The sequence below is a fragment of the Oncorhynchus mykiss genome, chromosome 16 (assembly GCF_057628025.1).
Source record: "Oncorhynchus mykiss isolate SJ-2025 chromosome 16, ASM5762802v1, whole genome shotgun sequence".
NCBI classification, from domain to species: domain Eukaryota; kingdom Metazoa; phylum Chordata; class Actinopteri; order Salmoniformes; family Salmonidae; genus Oncorhynchus; species Oncorhynchus mykiss.
The window spans coordinates 42,834,971-42,842,098 of NC_143037.1; positions in this window are offsets into that span (position 1 = coordinate 42,834,971).

Sequence of the window (7,128 nt, forward strand, 5' to 3'; positions counted from 1 at the left end):
TCATCTGTCAGGCTTTTACCAAACAAACACCTCTGAATGACATTTGATGGCTATGCATGTTACCCACAATGCTTTGGAGGAAGCTGACATAGAAAAGGTGTGTCACACATTTGATTGACATGTGAAAGATTGTCATAGGCTATTGGTTCCTGAGTTCTTAATTAAAGAGTGCTACTCAAACCCCCAGATAGAATGAGAATATTCAGTGTATTTCCACCTTAATAAATCAGCCATTTTGTCATTGGGATTGTGCTGTGGACATGAATGACTGTCAGTTTATCGACCCTCCTACCAAACCATGTTAAACCTACTGGCAGGTCTCACTGGAGACCAAAGCTTACATCCCATCCTTTAATTCCAACACAAAGTTCCATCCTTCCCTCCAGCTATTTACACGACCTCTCATTCCATGGCTCCTTTCATTTCTCTGTTTTTACATTTCTCTCGGCTTTTCTCCCTCACCCCCTCACCATGTGACGGGCATGTGGATTTCTGTCTGTCTGTTGGTTTCCATCCAACATGCTAGGATTTCCTGTAGTTCCCCTTGAAGCTTCATATAACACATCAAGGGACACACATTATGTGGGCAGAGTTCAAATGGCTCTATGGGTATCAGCTCTGTTTGATACAAGCACGGCCTCGTCTTCTTCATATGAAGTTCATTCTCTGAATCTGAGTTCACCCGCATTCACACAACGAAAACCACAGTCAGAACTCTTGGCTTGTGGAATCCAATTAAAAACTGCTCATACAAAATTCCTCTACTTTATGCCACGACTTGAGTACAGTAGTGAGGAACAATTTTAAATATACACCAGAGTTGTTTCTAGTCTATGACAAAGATAAACTTAGTGACTGGGGAGATCATTTTAGAGGGGATCAATCGAGTGAAAAAATACAACGCATACAGAACTTTTAGTAGTGTTCCCGAAATACAGTATTATTATCCTATTAAATTCCATTCTGAGACCAAACCCTTATTAGTGTGCCCACTCCTTGTCCAAATCCTTTAACCTATTTGACTAATTTGAACTTTACTTTTCAAAATGAACATCATAAAAATGCCAGTAGTGGGTAGCTGTCAGGCGGTGGGTGTAGCTGGTGCATGAAGTCAGGCGCAGGAGAGCAGAGATGTGTGAACAACGCACTTTACTCAAGAAAATAGCACAAGTAACAGTACCAATGTGCGAACAATAATGGTTGCCACAAAACACGGGTGAAAAAAGCACTAGAAAATTGTACAGTATATCATACACTAAAGTTGAGGAACAATGGAAAAATAATTCTGCTTTGAAAGTTGATAAACAGTAACCTTAAACTTTAAATGAAAACTACTATTTGACAACATTAGATACTATCTGAAAATGTAGCTAGCTAGACTATCTTACATGGATGGATGCATCTCCCTGCCATGGTTGCCCTTAGTTTGAAGATGTAATCCGGAGACAGGTGTTTTATAAACAGCCTTCTGTGTGTTCTCTTTTCAACTCCCTCTGCATATTTGCAATCAAACGCCAGAATTTTCTCCATCTCCTTAGCTATCATACTCTAATTCCACCAGAGATTCCACTGATTTCCAAAGTCGGTACTCCTTGAGGGTATATTATTTGAGCCATAAATGTTCATATGATAGGTAAGATATACAAAACCTTGCAGAGAGCATTTCCAACTGACAATCTCTTAGAACGAAATATAAACTATTGGAACCAAGACTTCAAAATAACTGATGTTGGCACAAGATTGAAGGAATGTTGAAGCATAACTAACAAAATTACAGTTAAGGAAAATGTATGCGTAATCCAGTATAAACTAATGTATAGAATTTATTATACAAGAGACAAAATTCAAAAATTCTCCAGCACAACGGCAGAGTCATGTCTTAAGTGTAAAACTAAGAGTGACTCAATTAATCCATGCATTCTGGGAATGCTATAAAGTCTAAAAGTTATGGGCGGAGTTAGAAAGTTGTCCGTCATTAGTTTTACAACGTAAACATACTTTTATTCCGTCTGTCTGCATATTTCAAGACATGGTATATGGTGGTGTAGTGTCATATGGGGGTGTAGTGAGACACCCAATGGGCTGGACGATTCTCTTCTCATCACTCATCTTGAAAAACGTCTACTAACAACCTGGAAATCAATCAATCCGCCATCATTAACATAATGGAAAAAGAAAATGATTTATTATTGAAATATTGAAATAGAATGGGAGACCAAGAAAAACGAATTAGTACAATTTAAGGCCAAGTGGCAAACAATAATGCAGGCACTAGGGATGGGGGTGTGATCATGTAGGTCTGGGGCAGATGAGATGTAGTCATTGTTTGTGTGCGTCTGTAAGTTGTTGTTCATATGTATAATAAGTTTGTGGGAGTAAGTATATAAGTACTCATTGTACATCAGACTTTTTTTGTAAAGACAATGCGGCCGTAAATTATATAAATAGGAAAGCTTCTTCTTTTTTTTAACCAGAAATGTATGTGGACTTAAAGAGAGAAAGAGAGAGTAGAACATCTCTCAGTATGCCTGACCATGTCTCAGAGCTTGGAATGGAGGAAGAGTGGGAAAGCAAGGGATAACTGGACAGACCAGGAGGGAGACAGGGAGCGATTGAAGAAAGAGGAGTTAAAAAAACAGACTGAGAGACCGAGAGAGAGAGAGAGAAAGAGAGAGAGTGAAAGTGAGAGAGAGGGTGGAGCATTGGACAGGTGACAAATAGTGATTAATAAATGTGGTCTGGGCCGGCAGTGTGTAGGTAGGGAGGGAGGGAGAGAGAGAGAGAGAGAGAGAGAGAGAGAGAAAGAGAGAGAGAGAGAGAGAGAGAGAGAGAGAGAGAGAGAGAGAGAGAGAGAGAGAGAGCAGGGCATGTAGCTGGTATTATTAATAGGGAGAATGAGAATGGCTGTGCAACTCAATCTGCACACTGTCACTCTGCATCAGGCCTCCTAATCAGAGTCTAATGGAACAGCACAGCACAAACATGTTGTACACACACACACACGCACAAACACACAAACACGCACACGTGCTGTGCGGGCCAGTGTATACCTTCCCTTTTCCTGCCTTAAGAATTCTCTTTCCTTCCATACCGTTGATCTCATTGTTGAGAGGCCATACCAAACTGGGAGGTATTGACCCTATTTCTAACTAACACCATATCAAAGTTAGGCAAGACATCCTCTCCATCTTTATTTGGAGGTCAGGTCATGCCTTCCTTCCTTACTTTCTTTTGTCACTAACCACTTGTAGTATAGATGCCCCACGTTCTGTTTCTTTCTCACCCCAGCTCCCACAATCGTTATATTGAGTAATAACTCTCTCCTGTCCGTCGTTTGGTGTGTGTGTGCGTGCATGTCTGTGTGCCGTTCTGGCCTGTCCTCAAACAACCCTGTAGAAGCCGTTGTATCCTCTGTATCCTAATGACCCCCAGATTGATTGCTATCTGTCCCCCTGGCAGTGGATGAGGATTAGATAGTTGGATCTGTGTTTAGTGGTAGTGTGGGTCGAGCTGTAGGTAGCTTTGTTGCTGAGGAGTGGGACCCTAGGGAGAAGCAGTGGTGGCCATCAGACATCCAGCTGTGACCTGCCTCTAGGGGATCCAACAACCATCCTTCTGATGTTATCACTCCACCCTTCACCATCCCCTTCCCCCATCTCTCCAACACCATCCGTACATCCCCTCAGACTGGAACTCACACTGATGCTGATCTAATATGCGGAACGTTCTCGCTGAAATCTACCTCGTGCTGTATCGTCAAGCAGGTTTGTATATTTTGTCTTTACAATGCAAGTTGTAAGACTATTGCATTCTGTGGCCTGCTTCTTTGAAATTGAGGTTCTGATATCGTCTTCAATTAAATATTAAACGAGCCTTGAATTCTCACAATGGCTAAATTCAAATCGTGATACGGTAGTGTATTCAAGAAAGCACACGCAGACAAATATTCCATGAGTTTTGTGACCATAAAATAGGTTCCTGCTCTTTCTCTTTAGACAAAGAGGAGAGAAACGACTGAGCCTAAATCCTTGGTTAGAGGGGAGAGAGAGAGAGAGAGAGAGAGAGAGAGGGAGAGAGAGAGAGAGAGAGAGAGAGAGAGAGAGAGAGAGAGAGAGAGAGAGAGAGAGATTATCCTTGTTGCACCACGATATATGAGGCCGATTAAACAAACAACTCAAAATGTCTCCCGACCCTAGCTACAGTAAATGGAATGTCCTGTTCACACCTCTGCTTACCAGAAGCATAGATGCACACTGCTCAATAACGCAAAAAAAAGAACTATTCTCACAATAAATACAAATCTAACAAGGACAAGTAAGGGTAGATAGAGAGCGAGAGAGAGAGAGAGAGAGAGAGAGAGGGAGAGGGAGGGAGAGAGAGGGAGGGAGGGAGAAAGACAGAAGGAGGGAGTGAGAAAGAGACAGACAGCTCAGAGACATATGCAAATTTCAATATTAATGAGCTCAGTAATATTTTAACAGCCCCTAAAAATCCAATTCGGACTATATTGCCTCTCACTGCTGGCCATGATTATCTATCTGTTGTCCTGTCGGTGACTGAGACTGCCTCTAGAGCTCTGAGGAGTGTTCTATTATGTTGTAATGTTCTAGAATTCTAATGGTTTTAATGGCACTGGCAGGCTCCCCAAGCCACAAAATGAGACTGACACACCATTTAACACAACACATACCTGTGTTGGATAGGACTGGACTGCACATGTTAAGTCCTCAAACAATACCCCATTGGAGCCCTAGTAACTCAATCTAGCTTATTCCCGCACCCACCCTTTCCCTTCTCTTAACACTCCATCCGAATCTAGTCTCACGTTGTCATACTTTCTAGACTTTGACATATTCAGTAGGATAATAGCGAGAAAGCTTAACGCTTGTTAGGCACAATTTTTACCTTCTCTGTTTTTTTTCTCTCTGGCGGGCTTCTCCCTCGCTCCCTTGACAGTGGTCATATCTAAAGAAAGAGGGATAGAGATAGAACGATTGGCAATTGATGAAAAAGAGTCATCATCAATATGTATTTCCCCAGAGCCTCCCACCAGCTTCCCATCATGGTCAATAAACTTTAAACATGCAGAGGTGTGATTACGCCTGTCATGGAGAGACACAAATCTCGGAGGATACAGAGGTAAAACCTGCATTTAAAAACAAGTTATAAAAGCCATTAAATGTACTAATACCTTTATAATTATGCATACATTTATCTTACAACTATGTCCCTAAACTGTTTTGACCACAATTGTTTAGTGAATGAATTGGGCAATTGAGATGCAGTTACTGTAAATTACTATTATTTCAATTATTTAAAGTTATTTATTTTATTATCATTTAACTATAATAACACCTGATGACAAAAAGAACGGAGAGCAAAAACATGGATCTTGGGAAAAGAAAGTGTGTGTTTGTGTGTATGCGTGTGTGTGTGTAAGAGAAGAACAGTTCTCTGTGTGGCTCAGTATCTCTTCCTAATGAGGCCTGATAACGAGGGAAAGCGACACACACAGACAGACAATAGTCTAGGCCTGCGTGCGTGCATGTGTGTGTGTGTGTGTGTGTGTGTGTGTGTGTGTGTGTGTGTGTGTGTGTGTGTGTGTGTGTGTGTGTGTGTGTGTGTGTGTGTGTGTGTGTGTGTGTGTGTGTGTGTCACTCAGACAAAAGTCTGGGGAACATTTAGTGTCTTCTCTCCATTCCTCACCCATACGTACAACAATAATTATACTTAGTCATCCTCGCCTTGTTTCTTCCTCCTTCTACCTCTCTTTCTTGCAGGATTGTGCCTACCATTTAATGGTTTTGCCACAGAAGTCTTACCAACAGGTAACAACAGGTGGGTTAAGGACATGTGATGTAGTTGTAGAGAAGCATGAACAAGCAGGCAAATTGTAGGTATTTTATACAACATTATATAGCTGTTTGTTTCCTTCCTCCCCTCTCATCAGGGTAGGTGGAAATATAACCATTAGCATTGCCATTCATCCCATCTATTTTGTGTCCTTTTGAAAAGAAAAATTGTTAAAAAGTATGGAAGCCCATCTCTGCCACCATTTCTTTTATGTCGATACTATCTCAACATTTCAAGATAGTTAGTAAAAATGCTGAGTAACGTAAGTACAAATTGAACTTATACGTATTAATTTGTAACATTGTGTGGGGATTTCAGAGGCGGTACCACAGGAGTGTTTTCCTGGAGCCCAGAGTTTTCCCAAATCTGGTAGGTTAACATAACCAGGTAAAACTCAGAACCCTAGCTGTAGGGTGTGACATGGTTATAAATCAGCTGTAAAATGGTTTTATATGGGCTATGATGGGACCAGATTTTTCTAATCAGGTCATATTGTAAAAAAATAAAAATAGACAACAACTATGATTGGATAAAATAACTAACAGAGCTGAGCTTGATTTATGCAGGGTTAGTTATATTGTCCATTGCAGTTGTTTTCTAGTTTTTTTTTAACGTAGTGTCCACTGTTGGAACATTGCAGCGGGGACTTGCTTCCATTAAGCCACAAGAGCATTGAGGTCAGGCACTGATGTTGGGCGATGAGGCCTGGCTCGCAGTCGGCGTTCCAATTCATCCCAAAGGTGTTTGATGAGGTTGAGGTCAGGGGTCTATGCAGGCCAGTCAAGTTCGTCCACACTGATCTCGACAAACCATTTGTGTATGGACCTCAATTTGTGCACAGGGTTATTGTCATGCTGAAACAGGAAAGGGCTTTCCCCAAACTGTTGCCACAAAGATGGAAGCACAGAATCATCTAGAATGTTATTATATGCTGTAGCATTAAGATTTCCCTTCACTGGAACTAAGGGGCCTAGACTGAACCATGAAAAACAGCCCTAGACCATTATTCCCCCTCCACCAAACTTTACAGTTGGCATTATGCATTCGGGCAGGTAGCGTTCTCCTGGCATCCGCCAAACCCAGATTCGGCGTTGGACTGCCAGGTGGTGAAGTATGATTCATCACTCCAGAGCGGTGAGCTTTACACCACTCCAGCCGACACTTGGCATTTGCGCATGGTAATGTTAGGGTTGTGTGTGGCTGCTCGGCCATGGAACCCATTTCATGAAGCTCCCGACGAACAGTTATTGTGCTGACTTTGCTTCCAGAGGCAGT